Source organism: Rissa tridactyla, chromosome 17 (genome assembly GCF_028500815.1).
Source record: "Rissa tridactyla isolate bRisTri1 chromosome 17, bRisTri1.patW.cur.20221130, whole genome shotgun sequence".
In the NCBI taxonomy this organism is placed as follows: domain Eukaryota; kingdom Metazoa; phylum Chordata; class Aves; order Charadriiformes; family Laridae; genus Rissa; species Rissa tridactyla.
The window spans coordinates 5,374,258-5,392,735 of record NC_071482.1 but is presented as its reverse complement, the minus strand read 5'-3'; the positions used below and the strand labels follow the sequence as shown (position 1 = coordinate 5,392,735).

Here is an 18,478-nt window from a genome sequence, read left to right as displayed (position 1 = left end):
AACCCAGCTCCTCCGGGGCTGGGGTGGTTGCTTCGTCTCTCTAACTCGCCAACACCACACTACCAGAACAGGCACCCAGCCCTGGGTGCCGTGCCAGTATTTCTTTTCCACTTCCACGTTAAAAAAAAAAAACGCTTAAAAAAATAAATAAATAAATATATATATAAAAATAGGGGAGGTTTGTAAGAAGCACAGCCAAATGTTCGTGCTGTTGGGCGGGTTTTACCTTCTGTCTATTCCGGTCCTCAGCGTTTGCTGCGCTGAGGCTTCTCCTAGCGGAAGAAGTTTTGCTCCCAGTTCTGAGAATAAGCCGGAGCATCCCCTTTTTCCTTCGTCCACCAGAGAACGGGGGCTCCAACCATCACCGGCCCTTCATCCAGCATCACCTCCTCCCCAAGCTCCCCCCGCCTCAAGGATGCTCCGGCGTGCCAGACAGCCGGCGACGCTTCCCATAAATTTCACAAGAACGAGCCTCAAAGATTAAAAATAACCAAGCCGTGTCCCTTCGCAGACAACCGCGCTGTCTGCGCGCCAAGAGAAGTCCTGGTGAGAAGAGTTGCAGCTGAATCTTTTATGGTAATATCAATCAATATTAAAAATGCATGGCCTGCTCAAATTTTAAAGCATCTTAAATTAATCTTTAAACACAACTATTTTGCTTAAACCAAAGGCTTTCGGTAGCCTGAGAATGGTATTTCCACCTGTTCCCCCGGGTTCATGCCAGGTATCTAGAAGAGGTCTAATAAGTAAGTAAATAATATACATCCAGCACAATTCCCTAGAACCACAAAAGGAGGTGGGGGGGGGGGAAGCAGAATTTACTACCAACGTCGTTATTGACTTAGCAGCAAAAACGTCTTGATCTGTGCCGTTTGATAGGCCCTATCGACAGTATGAAAATAGCTAAATCCGCTGGGTTGAGGCTGGATAACGAATACGGGGCTACCCCTCGCGAGCAGGGTGGTAGAGAAGAGAGGGATGGGGGGCAAAGGGAAGCTACGGGGCGGCAGCGACGTTGGACCGAACCCGTCTGATCCTCCCCGACGCATGATTTAAACCAACGCGGCAAAATTCAGGCGACGCCCGCCACGCTCCGTGGGGTGCCGGCAGCATCCCTAGGGCATCCCGGGGGTGGGAAACGCCGCCCAGCCGAGTGGCGAGCTTCCCGGGCACAGTGTCTCTAATATATTCCGGGGAATGTGGCATTTCTGACGGCAAGACTTCTGCCTCACTTGCCATTTAGTGTTAAGAGGCTTGTACAGTCAGCAGCGTTTAAAGAGTAATGACTGTTTTCATGGCAAATGCTCTGTTAAATAACCCAGGATTATTGTGTTGTGTTATTGCATATATAAAATGGCATTTCAAAAAAATAATAATTGTTTTAGAGCTAATTGATGTTTTTAACCGGCTCCGTGCACGGAATTTTTAGCGGGCGGAGGGACGGGCTGCTGTCAGGAAGACAGCGGGAGAGGAAGGGAGGCTCGGACCTGGCAGATTCACTTGCAGGGTCTGCCCGGGTTTCGTCTGGTTCAGGCGCTACTTCGAGGGGCGCAACGGGGAAAGTTCAAGCCACCTGCTCTCAAATGTAAAAAAGAGGGAGCCAGGCCAAGGCAAAACCCCACCGCAGCCGCTGGTAGCGATCTCTGTGCCCCAAACCTGAGCGTCCACCCACCGCCGCCCAGCGCTGGAGCATCCCTGGACCACGCGCGGTCCCCGAGACGCCGCAGAGTCAGGTGCCAGCAGCGCTCCCACCTCCACCCTTGGCACCTGCTCTGCAAATTTCCTCCTCTCCGCCCCCCGGCTATCCCGTTATCCACGCGGTGGCACTTCGGAGCCACCGAAAACTCCCCAGGGGGATGACAGGTCCCCCTCCCCTGTCCCCAGGTGTTATTTCTGCAGACAGCAAAGGAGAACCGCCCCAGCACCAGCAGCAGAGCGCGATGAATCACCGGTGAGCAATCCTGCCGGGGCAGTTTAACCCTGACCATTCCCGAAGGGATTCGGAGGGCTCAGCTCCTTCCCCCCATCCCCAGGGACACAGCCTTGGGGCTGGACACAGCCACCACCATCACCCTCCGGGAACCTCCCGCTCATCCCACGGTTATTTTGGCATCTCCCTTGACGAGCTCTGCCCGGAGGCAACTCGAGAACACCAATTTAGCGACGGCAAGGCTGCTCAAACTCCCTGTTTACGCCCCTCGCAGTCTCCGCGAGCGTTCCAGTCTGCCATCAAAGAGCGGAGAAAGTACTCTCGGCTTTCAAACCCGGAGCCTTTGAGCTCCTCTGACAGCGGCAGCCGCGCTGACCCTTGTCTGGAGGCTTGCAGGGCACTCAAGCAGTCAAGAAGCACTTGGCGGAGTCCCGAAGCTTTACAGAGGCAGTGACTTTTGGGATGTGAAGTTAATCACACAAGCGAGCGTCTCGCCAGTCGCCGGAAGGGAGAGCCGGGGCCACCACAGACGGCAGTTAAAAGTCTCAACCATCTCCTAAGATCTCCAACACGCCAGTCCGGTGCCAGATCACAGGGCGAGAGGTGGGGAGGGGCGGGGGCTGCCACGCAGCTCCTAAAGGGGACCCACCGGGTCACCGGGTCTCATCCCTCGCAGCCAGGCAGCCCATTAATCCAAAAGGATCCGCAGCATCTCTCCCCCAGGTACCAGCGCACCACAAACCGCCTTCGCGACAGCTGATAACAAACCGGAGACCCGTGGTGCAGAGGCCAAAAGCCACCAGCTCTTGAATCATCACAAGAAAGGAGAGGAGATGAAAGCTTTCGTCGTGCCCCGGACCCTCGCAGCAGCAGGGAACGGGTAAAAGGGAAACGTTTAAGAGAAGCGTGCGAGGAGGTTTTCGCAGATGGGCAGGGAGGAAAGCTCCCCGGCTCCTCCAGCGCGGGAAGGACAGCACGGAAATAATTGGGCTGAGAGATCTAAGGGAAGACGGCCAGACCAGGAGAGTTCAAGACCACACGGCGGCTGGTTTGAAGTTGCTCCTCACCCTTAAAAGTCGCTCCCCCTGCCTGTCTTTGCCGAGACGACAGCCGCATGTCATCACTTGGGCTGGACCCCGAGGTCTGTCCCAGACCCGGCCAAACTCCCCGACTGCTGCCCTGCAATAAGATTTGCCACCTCCTGCTGCAGCCTTTCCCAAAGCCAAGTTTGACGCGACGGTCGAGGAGAGGGCACCCCGCCTGAGGATTCGGGGAGAGGCGACAAGAGGAGTCTCCTTTCTTAGCATCACCCCGTGCGCCGTACGTGTGCCGTGATGCTGCAGCAGCCGCACAGCCCGCGAGACGATGGATAAATCCAGCTTTCTGCCCTCTAACCGTATGAGCAATATTCCCTGGCTGCACACAGAGACTCTATAAAACAAGATACAGCGAGATACTGGGGTCAAAACCTTCTTGCTTTCCTTTCCTCCCAACCCCACCCTCTGCAAAAGCCACAGCAACCTGTCCCCAGCTCCTCTCAAGGACAGGGCAACTCTCCAGTTCGCTCTTTTCCTCTTCAGACGGAGCCTTTTCCGTGTCCTGAGGCTCTGTCTCAACCCTTTCCCTTCCTCGGAGGTGTCTGGACCCCAGGGGGATGCTGCCCTAACAGGTTACAATTCCATTACCGCGACCGCAATGTCAAACCCCATCTCCCTCTCCGTCCCTTCAGCATCTGTCTCCGCAGTATCCAAGTGCCTCAGATGAGGAGAAAAGTCCCTCTGTGTGTTTTCCCAGCCCTTGGCTGTACAAGTGCCATTTAATCAAGCTCAGTAACGAAGCCAGAAAGGAGCCAGAACAGAGGCTGCGCAGCCACAGGCAGGATAGAGAACGAGAGGGGGGGACCGATCCTTCGGCCCGCTGGTGACGAAGGGGACAGGAGCAGCAGTGGGGCCGGGCACCTCTGCGACGCTCCAAGCAGCCTCAAAGCTCCCAAATAGCCCATGGGTACCTCAGCTATAACACAAGCATACGTGGGACATCCCAAAGCTCTCCCCTATACATGAATGCTTATTTATGCGGGTATTTATATTTCCGAGGTTCCCAGGCTCCAGCAAAAGCAGCACGCTCCACCTCAGGACCCCCAAAAACACATTTAGGGCAGTTTTGAGCGCACACCTGCTTGGCACTACAAGCCCAAACACTGCTGCCAAGCTCCCAAGCTCACTTCCAAACTCATCGCCTGGCTCTCCAGGCTGGGGTTTCTCCCTCTCGCCAGGATCTTCATGGATGCTCTCACCACGTGCTTTAATTAGCACTTCCCTCCAGTCTGGCTAGTTTCTTGCTTAGAGCATTTTTAAGGCGACTACCGCATTTTTTTTAAATCACACATCAGGAGACATCTCCCCCTCACACACCAGCCCTCCCAGGGGTCCTGCCCCCTCCCGGGCATCCCTTGGATGCTTCAAGAGGAGTCGCAGACCCACCGGCACATCCCAACAGAAGGCGTTTGGGACATGCAGCCAAACCAAAAATCAGCTCTTCTGCTCAGAGCTCTTCTCTCCACGTCTGCTGTCGAACCACCAGCTCCCACCCACAGCATTAAACCAGGGGCAGCTTGTCCCTCTCCCCCCAAATCTGCAAGTCCTGGGAATGGGATTATAGGAAGATCCCGTCTCGTAGAGCGCTCACATGTAGGAGCGCCGCTAAAGGTTTGCAACCGCCATCCGAGATCATCTTCAAAGAAAACCACTAAGCAAATAAAAGGCACCTCAAACCCAAAACGTTAAGTAAACTAATCGAAAGACGTGACTTTTTTGTTCACCACCGCACGGGTCCGGGGCTTCACCCTCCTTCTTTGGAGCGATTAACCATCGCTGTTACTAGTAGGGAATTACTATCTCCCACTAATTGAGAGGAAGGAGAAACACGGTTGCAGCCAAGCCGCTGCTTGCAGCCCATCCTGCGCTGATGCAAACCTTTATTCCTTTATTTCTTGGGAAACGCACTCAGGAGCCTGCTGCGGAGACCCGAGACATAAAAAAAAATCACTGCAAACCATTCCGGGCACTGACTGTCTCTTTGCTATACGCCTGCACAGTGCCTGTCCCAGCCTCCAGGCCCTACTACAGTATAAATAATGACAATCCCTCGCTCAGCAATACAATGAAACGCTTGCTCGGTACTAAAAATTATTTAAAATTCATACCTACGTTGGGAAATTATTCAGTAAACTCTAATTACTTATCAAAAAGCAACGCCGATATTTTTAAGGAGAGGGAGTGCCCATAAATACAGAGCCATAAATAAGCTGCTACTCAGTAGCACGAATTAATTTGTATTTAATTGCTAGAAATTGCTATCAATTACGAAACATTCCTTGCAGAATAGGCAAATTCTTTTAAGAACAATTTCAATTGCTAATTGGAAGTCTTTTTCCCCCCTCCCCTTCCTTCTTTCTCATCCCAGCTCCTGCCAAGTGCGGACATCCATCCCACCCTCCGAGGATCTGCATTTTGTGGGATCTGGGCATCTTGGGGGGCAGATCAAGACCCGTAAGGAGCTTCTCAGGCTTCAAGAGGCAGGAAAATTGGTGGACAGAAGCCTCCCCTGACGCAGCAAGGATAGCGATTCCTTGCAAAGGATTGAAAGGAGGGAGGCTAGGAGCTGGAAGTTATATATCCATATATATCCATCCATGCACCCAGGGAGAGAAACACCTCCCAGGGACCATTCTTCTCCTCTGCAGGGTACACCAAAGCCATGCCAGACCCCTCAGGGAGCCTCTCCGGAGCATCGACCCTGCCCTCCACCAGATGCAGGCAAAGCTGCAGCGATGCTCCGTGCCGAACAGCCCCGGCATGGCTTCTGACTCATTTTCTGCTGTTTTCTGCTTTGCTGTTGGCGTAACATCCTATCAGCACAGTTAATTACACCCACGCCGAGTGTGAAGGACAGGCTGGTTCTTGCAAAGAGCCCCGGAGGCCGTGCAATCCATCCCGCCGCTCTCGCCGAAACAGCTTCCACCCTTGCCGACAAACCGCAGCAAGACGCTGCCCCGAGGGGACTTTCCCACACCCCGCGGGGCTCTGGGGGCTCCTCTCACCCCCAAATTCCCCCCCACAGCTTCACCCGGCATCCCTTGAGGCGAGGTCAGACCGATGGCCGCAAACATCTCCCCCATCCTCATTGCCCAAACAGAGATTTCCCCCCAAAACATTAGCCAGTAGCACGAAACGCAGGAGAAATGTTCGCTCGCAACGGTCGGGCGAATCTCTGCTTGCGCCAAAAGCACAAGGCACGGAAAACACCCTGTTTCCCCCCCAGAAAGCCCATCCTCCCGGTGTGGAGGCCCATCCCTGGCTGAACGGGGATGGGAAGGGTGTTGGGAAGAGCTGTTTGTGTCTACGGCTTGAGCAAAAAGAGACCCGGGGTGGCCGGGGCTGTCAATCCATCACCGAGGCATCACTCCATCACCGGTCGTCCCCCCCCCCGCAGGACCGGGCTGACAGTCAGAGGGAGGCACGTCCCAGCCATGACAAGCAAAGCAAATGACACGCACATCTCCTGCTTACAATAACAGCCCTTCCGTGTCTAATCCATCATATTTGATGCAGATCTCTTACCCTGAAGTGTTGTCAATGAGGATTTAATTTAGTGCTAATTAGACAAATATTGCATGTTAAACACCCATTGATTATTAAGAGACAGTAAGCGCGGTTCAGCTCTGCAGCGCGCGCGGACACGCTGTATTATATCTGGGATGATGCTGGTAAATGTCTCGCTGTTCCTAATCATCAGTTAGTAATTAACGTCCAATAACTTGTAACTTGGTTTATCATTATAGATTTAGGACGGCAGTAATAGTACTGTATGCTAATTAAATATCAATTGATTATTTAAGGCATATAAAGATTTAGCAGCTAGGTAACAGATATACACAGTTGTTAAACTTTAATAACCATCACACAGTGTTCTCTTCTACTATTAAGTTAGTTTTTAATGAAAAAGTGTGCTTGCTGTTCCTGAAAGCAACTTTTGGATGGGATTTGGAAGCGCTCGGCAGCCTGCAGGACCCTACTTGAGGATGAGAGTCCTCCAACTATGACGAACAGGAACAAAAGTCAGGAAATTCGGAGCCCCTGCTTTTTAATCGAGGCAATCAAACCCCAAGGTAAGTGAGGTGCCCAAGGCCATAGTGAGAGGCAGTGGCAGAGCCCCAAAGCGCTCCTGAACTTCCCGCCCGACATTCTGCGTCTCAACTTCTCTCTTGCTCCACGCAAACCTGGGAGAAACGGAGACGAATAGCCAATTCCTCATCAGAAAAAAAAAATAAATTAAAAACAAACCCAAAGCTTTCAAACCCAAGCCCGGTGCCTGCTGGCACCCCTCCAGATACAGAGCGGAGCAGCCTCATCCAAAACCCTGATGAGAAAAGCCACGCGGCAAGAAGCTCAAGTTCGGAGTGATCTCCCTCTAAATAACAACCAGAAAGGAATCGATAGATGTCAAGCAGCATCGCAGAAGCCCACCGAGCCCTGGTACCCCCCTCATCGCTGGTGCCCGCTCCCCGTAGCTGCCTCTCCTCCCCTGGATGTCCCCGTGCTCCTCAGATGGGGTCTGACCCCATGCCCAGCCACAGCAGTTTGGGAGGGTTGGGAGGAGCGGGCTCCATCCCGCGTGGGAGGAGAAGAAAGATGAGAGGCAGAAGCTGCGCATCTGAAAGGGGAAAGATGAATGGCTTCTGAAGGGAAATAACCTGCTGGACTCCGTGGGTTTGGCAGCACCCCGCCAAGTGCAGCATCGCTCGTGAGAACCAGCTGCAAGCTCAGCAGTTGCAGGACAAAGCAAGGGTTTCGGAGAGTGAGGCCGAGCAGATGGCAGAGCTGCTTCCCAGAGGGAGCCCGCGGCCAGGACCACGCCGTCTCGGCCACCCTCGATGGCTCCTGCCTTGGGGCAGTGGGCTAGGAGAGGGACGGCGAAGGGATTCAGCCGGAGAACCAGCACCTTTTCCATAGGGGAGCTGCTTCCCGCAGACGGGCTGGCCCCATCACTGATTTACGGGGCAATAAAAGGAAAAAAAAATCAAGGAAAACGCTCCAAGTACACCTCTGAGAGTCTACAGCCTCCGTTAGAGAGTCTGGGCAGGCCCCAGCTGCCTCTTAAAACCTTCTCTTGTGCGTAACGGGCCTGCAGGGGTCGGTGGGCTCTGCCGGGGGCTGGATGGCTCCGGAGCACCAGACCCTCCGCGAGAAGGGGAGGAGGAGTACTGCTGCACAGGACCACGTAAAAAGATGGCAAAAGGCAGCAGGATGAGGCCAGCAGCCATCCTACAACAGGCTGGCGAGCCCCATCACCTGGAAGGAAAACCAACCCAACCGCATAGACCAGCGAACACTGTCCACTCTGGACCTTCTCGCGTGGGGCACCATTGGATGGAGTATATAATGAGACATCAGCGACTGCACACTGCCGCTCCACATGCATTCAAAGTCCTCGATGGCATCCCAAAATGCCAGCCCAGCGATACAAAGAGACGCACCCGCACGCCAGGAATCCCGTGCAAGGGGATCTGGGACATAAAGATGGTCCCCAAGCCCTCCATGTAAATCCAGCAGGACATCATCGACCAGCCGCAGCCCGAAACGACTGCAAAGGCAGCTTTTCCTATCAGCTGGGCAAAGAGCTCATATTGGGCTGGGTGTCAAAAGCAGGGAAGGACCACAGAGCAGCCGGTTTCCTTACGGACTGCTCCGGACAGCGGTTCCCGCCTTGGGTGTCCCATCATCTCCGAGGGCAGCAGCTACAGCCATGCCTGGGACACCGTCTGAGGCACCTCCTGCTTCCCCCTGCCCCATCCCCGAGGCTTGTTACACCGTGGTACAGAGGATATTAGATTAATCTGACACATCTTCTCTTTGACAAATCTCCGCTGGCTGTGGCACAGCTCCTCCTCCTTTCCTAGCCGCTCACAAAAATTTTGACTGACTCTTTGCCCCGGAGCATCCTCAGGATGGAAGGCGAGCCATTTCCTAGGACCGTTTCTCCTCCCTTTTCCACCCCAGACACTATATTTGCCCTTCCCAGCAGTCTGGAGCATCCCCTGCCCTCTCGGGATGAGCAGCAGTGGTCCTGACGTTGCTCCAGCCAGTTCCCTACAGAGCCAAGGAGGAACGGCATCGGCCCAGGCAATTTATTCAGGAACCCCAGCAAGAGAGTAGAGCAGAGCAGAGAGTGAGAAAAACCCCTCTTAAACAGTTTTGCGGCGGAGTTTACCCGTGCTGCAGCAGGCAACAAAGAGAAACGTCAAGAGCAATGAGACAAGGCAGGGGAGGCGTCGCAGCAGATAAAGGACTCTTCAGGTATGAGACAAAACCAGCTTTGGAAACCTCGCAGAAGTGAGTTTAAAGTCTCCAGAGGATATCAATTGAGAGTCTGTCACTTGGTGTCAGGATAACTTTCCGGACATCTCTCGGAGCTTGTTAAGCTCTTGCTTGGGCTGCATTTGAGCTCTGGTGGCAGCGCTGGCTGCTAGGACGAGCAACGAAAACCCGAGATGGAAAAAGACCCGCCGAGTCCACGCAGCTCCTCCGTTATCCCTCCAACGTCCCCCACCACCACGACCTGCAAAGCCCACCCCCAGCGGCGATGGGCACGGGGAGCTCGGCTGGTGTCGCCCAAAGAGACGCTCCTTCAACGGGAGATATCTCCAAGCAGCGGCAACACACCAAAATTGGGCTCCTCTCACCCCAAAATAGGGGCCGTGGCACCCGAGAGGAGTTTGCGGGCGCAGGATGGGAAACGCGGGATGAGGTGCAGTGGCCTGTGACAAACCAGACGGTCCTAATGCGTCTCAGCATCGCGATCTACAGCTCCGGGAGGGAAGTAGCCGCTTCCCCCACAGCAATCATTTCATCAAAAGCCCTGCAAGACTCCCGCTGTTCCCGCTAGCCCTGGATCCCTAACTTTAATTAAGTCCAAGCAGCCTTCTCACAAGAACAAGGGAGGAGAGGGTGACTCAGACAGCCATGGGACCAGCCGGCGTAATTATCATACAGTTAAGAATATTAATTAAAAAACAGCCCTCCCCCCAGTTAAAGAGGGGACAAAAAAAAAAAAGCCAAACTAATCAATTCCACTTAAAGGAATATATGGGGAGAAGGAGCAAGAGCAGGGAGGGCGACGGGGAGAGAGAGATGGGATGCGAGGTGAATGCTAACAGCTTCCCACCGTAGCCGCTGCCGCAGTGAAGCCCCGGGCCTGGCTGCTTCCAACAGTGACTTGGGAGTCTCCTTGGAAATGGGCTCAGTCTTTTCCTCTACCTGCTGCTGCATCAGAGCAACTCCTGCAACGGCACAAAGGACTTTAAATCTGGGCTTTAACTGCCTTGATTGAATTAAACGCAACAACACGGTAAAGCAGCCTCTTCATTTAAGGCATGAGCATGGAGGCTTTCTCCTCCGCTAACGGCGCTCTCCCTCTTTCCGAAATGATGAGTTGCTCATGGGTGATGCTCTTTAAGAAAGGCGAAAAAGGAAAAGGGAAAAAAAAAAAAAAAAAAGTCATCTGATAAAGTGGGTTATAAAACTGGTGGTGGTAATAAACGGAGAGCAAGGAGTCTGATGCAAAGCCGGCAGAGAAGGCAGAAAAGCGCCGTAGGGATGCAATACGTGAACCGTGATTAATCCCTGACCGCGGGCGATGGCGCAGGATGCCACGGGATGCGCTGAACCCGCGCCACGGGGACACAGAGAGCAGCGCTGTGCCCAAGAGGGGACCTCACCCGGGCGGCGGAGGGGAGGGTATCGATGAAGGATGATGAGCGGCTGGGCTCCAGAGCATCAGCGCCGAGGGAGGAGAGGTGCCTGGCCGCACGACACCCTCTCAACCGCGTTCCCCACGTGGACAGACCGTGGGCTGCCACTGGGGAGGAGAAGGGGACGAAGGCAATCACCGACGCGATGTGATGGGTACAGCCTTGCAGTGGCTGCTTATCATAGATTCATCAACTGGTTTAGGTTGGAAGGGATCTTAAAGATCATCCAGTTCCAACTCCCCTGCCCTGGGCAGGGACACCTCCCACCAGCCCAGGTTGCTCCAAGCCCCGTCCAACCTGGCCTTGAACCCCTCCAGGGATGGGGCAGCCACAGCTTCTCTGTTCCAGGGGCTCACCACCCTCACAGCAAAGAATTTCTTCCCGATATCCCATCTCAATCTCTCGTCTTGCAGTTTAAAACCCTTCCCCCTCATCCCATGGCTCCCCTCCCTGCTCCAGAGTCCCTCCCCAGCTTTCCTGGAGCCCCTTGAGGGACTGGAAGGGGCTGGAAGGTCTCCCCGGAGCCTTCTCTTCTCCAGGCTGAACCCCCCCAGCTCTCTCAGCCTGTCCTCCCAGCAGAGGGGCTCCAGCCCTCCCAGCATCTCCGGGGCCTCCTCCGGCCCCGCTCCAACAGCTCCGTGTCCTTCTGCTGTTGGTGCCCCAGCGCTGGAGGCAGCACTGCGGGGGGGTCTCACAGAGCGGAGCAGAGGAGCAGAATCCCACCCCTCGCCCTGCTGGGGGTGCAGCCCAGGCTGCAGGGGGTTTCTGGGCTGCCAGCGCACGTTGCTGGCTCGTGTTGAGCTTCTCGTCCACCAACACCCCCAAGCCCTTCTCCTCAGGGCTGCTTTCCAGCCATCCTCCTCCATTATCCTCTGACAAGCCTACTGTCCCCTGACCGAGGGCTGCAGGGAAAAGGCATCTCGCGTGCGCGGGTTCATGCTGGGGAAAGGAAAGACTTGGGGTAAACTCAGCATGCAGAGACACTGCAGAAAAGGGCTTGGAGCGGAGGCAAAAAATTACGAGAGATGTTGTTCTCCAACAGAGCACAACTCTGGTACTCCCGACTCCTACCAAAGCCATAACTGCCCGAAAAACCCTGGGCTGTGTCACTCCAAGCCAGATCTGCAAGGACCAACGCAACCACAGACTCACCACGAAGGGTGAAGAGCTGAGCTACCATCTCTCCTTCCCAAAACCCCACACGCTCCTTTCTCGGGACGTTCCTGCCTCGCTGCAAAACGGGGCTAATAGCAACACGCTCCCGTGGCTCTTACAAGCCACAGCGCAGAGCGGGATGCCTTATGAGAAGGTGCCCTGGCAGCACAAACCCTTTCTTTTTATCAACCTCCATTATTAACCCATTAACGTCATCTCCGCTCACAGGATGAACGCTCAGGTGCCCAGGAAGAAACTCCTGGCTCTTCCCTGCCCCCGGCGGGAGCAGGACGGCCTGCCGGCAAATGCCCAGGAGAATTACGGCCGGGTTCCCGGGCGCAGACACGGCTATCGGTTCCTTTTTATGAGCCTTCATTGTTATTACCACCTATTCCTTTTTACATTCCTGCCAAAATACCAAACATTAATCTTCCTCGCTCCCTGCAGGCAAAACATGGGTAATTGGATTTATATGGGTTAGAAATTTGCTAGATTTTTATATATATATATATAAAAATATATATATATATATACACACACACATACACACACAACCAGAGAAAATACAAACAAATAGGAGGAGGGGGGGGACACACTTTTCCCAGGTTTTGGGTACCACGTCCCCCCAGCATCTCAGCTCCCAGCAGCCGGCACATCCCCGTGGTCCAGCTGGCCCTGCCGACTGCTGGGCTGTGATTTGGGAACTCATCCCACAGCCCTCAAACTTCGTGCCAGGGGAGTTACCGCCCTTTCCTTCAAGTTCACCCTTTCCACCACTCTTGTTTTTCCCCTTTACTCATTCCCTTCTCGCACCCGCCGCTTTCTTTGCCCCCCCCCCAACTTTTCCCCTCTCTCCTTCCTCTTTCCCCCTCCTGGCGTCCCATTCCTCTTCTTCCGCCAAGGGAAGAAAAAGCCAAACGCCCTGTGCGACAGCTCCTCGGCTCTCCCCGCTCTGAACCCCACACCTGCACAAAGCACCTTATGGGAGTCAGCACAATTTCCCAGGGACTCGTCTGATCCCACGCCACCCACAGTTGTTGTTCTCATTATCCTCCCCCTCAGCAGAGACACAGACTTCGAGACCCATTTGCATCCCCAGGAACAAGTCCGTCAGGCGAGCACCGTCATGGAAACAACCCATTTTGAGCAAACCTTGGGAAATATTCATAGGAAAACAGAAGTACAGTCTGTGAGTATTTTGCACTAAAGATCCAACCTTCAAGGGTTCTGTCTGCCAGGGAAGACAAGACCGAGGCATCAAATCAAACCTGCAGTAAACAACCCATTACAGTCTATGACTTGTTGGAAGGGGGGGAATTATTTTTCTCATTAAAAAAAAAAAAAGAAGCAAAACCAGAACATCCTAACCCTCAAAAGCCTGCTCGCAAGGACGGAAAAAGAAGTGATAGTCACCGAATCAGATATTCCTTATGAACTGTCTGCTCGGCCGCGGTATCTAAAGATTATCGCTTAAAACAATATGTCCAGCTGTTGTAAAAAGCATCCATGGCTTTAGGGCTGAGAAGCGCAAGGAGGAGGCAAACTGCGAGAGCAGTCGAGGGAACAGAGAAAACTCCTCGGAAAGCGGGAATGTGAAAGATAGCCGCCGTGCCCCCGTTTTCATTTTGCAGCGTTAACACCTAATCCTTTTCCAGAAACAAAGACCCAAGCTCCTGGAGCAGCGCGCGTGATCCAGGGGAAGGACGGCTATTACCGCCTGCAATCCCACCGCGTCTATTATGCTTGCAAAAATAAAGATGGTGTGTACCCTAGAGCAAAAGGATTATTAACAGTTCTGTCTCATCCCCCCCGAGCTGAACATCACCGCTTATGACTCCTCCTGGCCAGCGGAGCTCAAAAACTTAGCGTGGGGGGTGGCTTTTTGCTAGGCATGAGGACCTCGCAAGCCTGTCCCTGGAAGGGGTGACGAGGAACAGCTCCTCGTCCTGCTGCGGAGCTGGACCAGCTCGCCACGCTCTCAAAACCAGGCTTTTCTGAAGTAAAAACCGCACTGCTGCGGTTACGATCTCTGCGTCGGCGGGGCTCTAGCTCTCCGCCGCTCGAGTCTGGTCCTACACCCGCGGCAAAGCCCCTCTTGCCTTGCCAGCTCGGCGGGGGAGGTGTTGGGGCAAGGAAGCCCTGACAGCCGGAGGTGAACTCCCCAAAGCCAGCCCCGAACGTCCCCCTGGCACAGCAGGACAGTGCTCCCGAGCAAGGGACAACCAACCTCTCCCCCTGCGACCCCAAAGGCATCCCACGCAAAGCAGCAAGCCCTACCCTGACCCGAGACGGAGACCGAGCAAGGACACCAGGACTTCAGACTCCCTCCAGCATCTCAAAGCCAGGTTGGACGGGGCTTGGAGCAAGCCGGTCTGGTGGAAATTGTCCCTGCCATGGTGGTACGAGACGATCTTTGAGGTCCCTTCCAACCCAAACCATTCCACGACCTCCTCCCCTGATGCCAACGAGGGCAATGGCACGGTGGGGGGGCTGTGAGGCTGCTCCAGCCCCACCAAGGTGGGAAGGGGACACGACCAGGGAGGTCACCAGCTACTTCTGCCTTCGTGCAACTGGGGTGAAGGGAGCCCTCCTGCAACCCCCTCGCCCTTTCTCCAACCACCCTCCCGAGGGCTGCAATATGCCAGGGGAAATTAGCGGGCACTGTAATTATAACTATCAGGAGCAGATAAGACAAGTTAAATACCAGCTACCTAGGGAGAAATTATGATGCCAGCCAGGAGGATCCAAATGCCAGAATCCGTGGCTGTAATTTCACTGAGTCGCCAATTACAGCTCCGCCAGGCAGCCAACTCTACCTTGGAAACGGCAGGTATATATTTAGCTGCTCCAGAAAACTTTTTGGGTAGGAGAAGGGAAGGAGGGAGGGGGCAGCGATGGAGCATGTCCCCGCTAATCTGCTCTTCGCTAATCCCCACGCTTTTAGCGTTTGCACGCACACACACACACACAAAAAAAAAAGCGGCAACTCTTTTCCCACTTCTCAGCAAGGATTTAACAGCGGAGACGCATTAACGTTTCTTCGCTCTGCCGGCTACCGCGGTTGCACGGCGGTGGGGGGGGTGTCACAACCCCCATTAACAGGTAGGTAAACTGGGGGCCAGCGTTTTGACCGAGAAAAAAGGCCCGAAAATCATCTGATTTCCCGACTTCCCAGACCTATGCCCCAAAACTGGGGTCCTGCCGCCCGCCCCCGCTGGCTCTATTTTACTCAGGCCTTGTCGCGCGCTGGGAAATGGACTGCGGTAGATTATTACACCCAAAAAAAAAAAAAAGGGAAAAAAAAAAAAAGAAAGCAGCATTGTCAGAAATAATTAAAACTATAATTGCAAAAATAAATGGAAGAACGGCATCTCGTGATGTTTGATTCTGGCTTTTTATTTTTAATTGGAATTGTTCTCATACTCGCTAATTGACGGAACGCAGCCTGGCGCAGAGTCTTGGATGCGAATGAGCAAAGCTACCCTGGGTTTTTTTGGTCCCCTTTATGGACAAGCCGTAGGGGAGGCCACACCAGAAGAGAACAGAAAGGCAGAGGGGGATGTGACTTGAAAATCTGCCCTTAAATACAGGGGAAAAGCATCTCTGTATTATTTAGTTTAGAGAAAAGCCTGGTTATACATGCCTTAATGTTTTTTATACAACCTTAGCACCACCTATGAACGCTCATTTCTTCTAATCACCGCTGGGAAACAACTGCCCTTGGCTCCATTTTACAGATGGGGAAACTGAGGCCTCGAGCCCAGGTGTGGCGACAGCCAAGGAGAAAAGCCGTCACGCTCTGTCTCCCAGCTACTGAAACACACTCTCGTTGCCTTATGGAAAAAAAAAAAGATAAATAAAAAGCCAATATTTCTTAAATACAGATAAAACTATAAAGCCTTGAAATTTTGAGCAGCTGTTGTTTTACGTCTTTATGAACTGTTCTGATGCCTGTTAAAAAAGGTCGGTTGGCGGCACAAGCAATACGATGCCGTTTACTGCACGGCCCCGTTTTAACACACTCCTCGAATATTCGGTTCAGCCGCCGCCCGCATCGCCCTGGCCGCCCCCTGCCGTGGGGAAGACGCTTCCGCCACTGCACTGCCCTTGAGATAAAACGCAACCCAAGGTTTCTTAGCCGGGGTCAGCCCACCGGGATGGGCTAACGGCGCTGGGGACCTGCTCAGCGATGTCCCCAAAGCGACCTGGGGGCCGGAGGGACGCCCCGCGGCTCGCAGGGCACGCGCATCCAAGAAGCGTCGTGCGTAGAAAGCTGAGAGTCGGTGGCCCTCTTCCCAAAAGCAGAGGCTTAATCTGCGTTTCCACACCAAATCCCAGCTGGGAAATTAAAAAGCCACCTTCCTTCAACCTCCCCGTCCATTACCAGTGGGCTCCTTGTTCCGTTTCGCATCCCAAACTGGTGTGTAGCGCGGGTTATCGCTGCCACCTCAACACCTGCCCCGCTTCACGGCCGAAGGCTTTGTATTTCAGCGTCAGGTAAGAGGCAGCTTGATTTTAATAATACACGGAGAATTTGCAAACTGCCTTGGGCTCCCCAGAGAGGAAAGGTGCATGACTATTATGGGAATTGCTCCTTCTTACAGTAAAAAGTAGCAAATTATCAAGAATCTCTGCTTAAAACAAGGGAATCGTTTTGCCGCTGATCTAAGACGACCTAGAAGTTGCCTGTAGATGGAGCCTCAGTTTCTTCAAGGATTACGCGGAGCCTCCCTCGGAAAAAGAGTGGGGAGCTGGAAATGGAAGCGCCCCAAATCCAATACAGGAAAACCACAACCAGCCTGAAAAGCCTCCGAGGTTTCCTCCACCGCTAGGCGTGCGGTTCTCCTCTCTCCCTTCCTTTCTGCAAAGCAACGTGGGGTTGAAGCGCTGGTCTTGGAAAGCAAAGAGCTTCCCATCAGCCCTGCCGAAGACGGGGAGATGCTCAGGCTCGGCCCAACTCACGACCAGGCAGCAGCAGGATGGGAAAGGACTTCTCCCCTCCAGACCAAGCAAGGTTGTGGCTAATTCTACAAGTGCAACGAGCTGGAATTACGGCTCTCGGTTTTTCAAGGCCCTACCCCTCGGTTTTAGCACCCCAAAAAATGCCATTTTGCAGGGAGGACGGCAGAGGACACCACATCTGCTCCTCCGATGGGTGCACGGACTATTTGCTGGGAGAAAAACCCATCAGGGGCTCCACATTAGACATCTACCACCAGCACCACCCATATGGAAAGACTTCCCAGGGCAGTTTCCCCTCCCTGGCTCTCCATAGGGTATGTCAGCCTGCAAATAAATCCTCGGAATTCTCCATCTTTGGGCTCCTGTGTGCAACCCCCCCCTGCCCCGGGTTGATGCCACCCTTTTGGGTTGCTGCATTCAATGCCTTGCCCATCTCCAGCCCCCAAGGGAGGACAGAAAACTGTGGGATGGGAGAGAAGGGGGGGGAGGTGGGGGGCATTGGGGAACAGTAATTCAAGAAGAGATGGGGAGAACCGAGGGCAAACGGGAGCCGGAGGCCAGAGACCCGACTGCAGCCAGAGAAAGCTAAACTTGAAAAGACAAAAGGAAGGGGTGAGAGGATGGAAAAGACGCACCGGAGAACCTGGGCAGGAGGAGATGCTGAGGGGGTGAAAACGGGTGGAGAACAAGTGCTTTTGGGGCAAGGCGTTCCTCTAAGCGCCGGGGGATGCAGAGTTTCTTACAGTAAAGCTAAAACACCCCATCGCTCCGGGGCTGGCTGCTTCACAAACATCCCCTCTCGCAAACAGCAGAGAAAAGAGGCCAGAAGCTTTAAAAAAAAAACCAAAACAACAAAATAAAAGGAGATCCAAGTCAGCCCTCTGCTGGCAGCAGCCTTGGACGGTGCCGGAGCCGCGGGGCTCCCCGGGGAAGGGGCTCAGCACCCATCCTGCTCTGCCCTCCACGGACATTGCCTGTGAGAGCCCCAAACCCTGCGCTATAACGGGGAGGAAAATGCAGACGGCGAGGAAAAGAGCACCAAGGCCACAGGCATGTCCCCGGGGGGAAGGTTGTCTACTCTTCTTTAAACTGCCTTGCTCGCTCCAGCTCAGGCTAATCACCATCCGTGTGGTTCAATTACGAAGAGCACAAGGAAAAGTGCCCTCTGCTCTCCTGCTGCGCCATGGCCCCCCCCCCAGTTACATGGGGTGATGGCAAAGAGGTCCCAGCAAGTCCCTGGCTGAGACCGAGGAATAGGGATGCGACCGGCACAGGCAACATCCCGAAATCCATGAGCAGCCAAGCGACCAGCACCTCTCTCGGCAGCACCCACCTCCAGCCGGAGCCGGTTTCCCACCACCACGTTACGCATCCAACATCTCCTCTCTACAGAGACCATGGAAAACATGCCGGATCCGCCCGTGCATCCGCCTGACCCCCCCGTATGGGTGAGCGGAGCATCCTCTGCCCAAACCGGCACACGCTCCTCCATCCCCGTGCCGGCTAAGGGAGAGGAGGACCCGCTGGGCTGGCTGATGCCAACCCTCCCGCCTGGCTGTGGGAAGAGCATCTCCTCTCTGCTGCAGCCCTGTTCCTCCCAGTTTGAGCGAGGGAGCAGC

The 18,478-nt window shown here is 54.1% G+C and overlaps 1 protein-coding gene across 3 annotated transcripts in view; it reads right to left on the bottom strand.

Moving 5' to 3' along the window:
* The window catches only part of LOC128918597 (opioid-binding protein/cell adhesion molecule homolog), a 319,462-nt gene that overhangs the window by 100,980 nt on the left and 200,004 nt on the right, over positions 1-18,478 (bottom strand). The window lies entirely within an intron of this gene.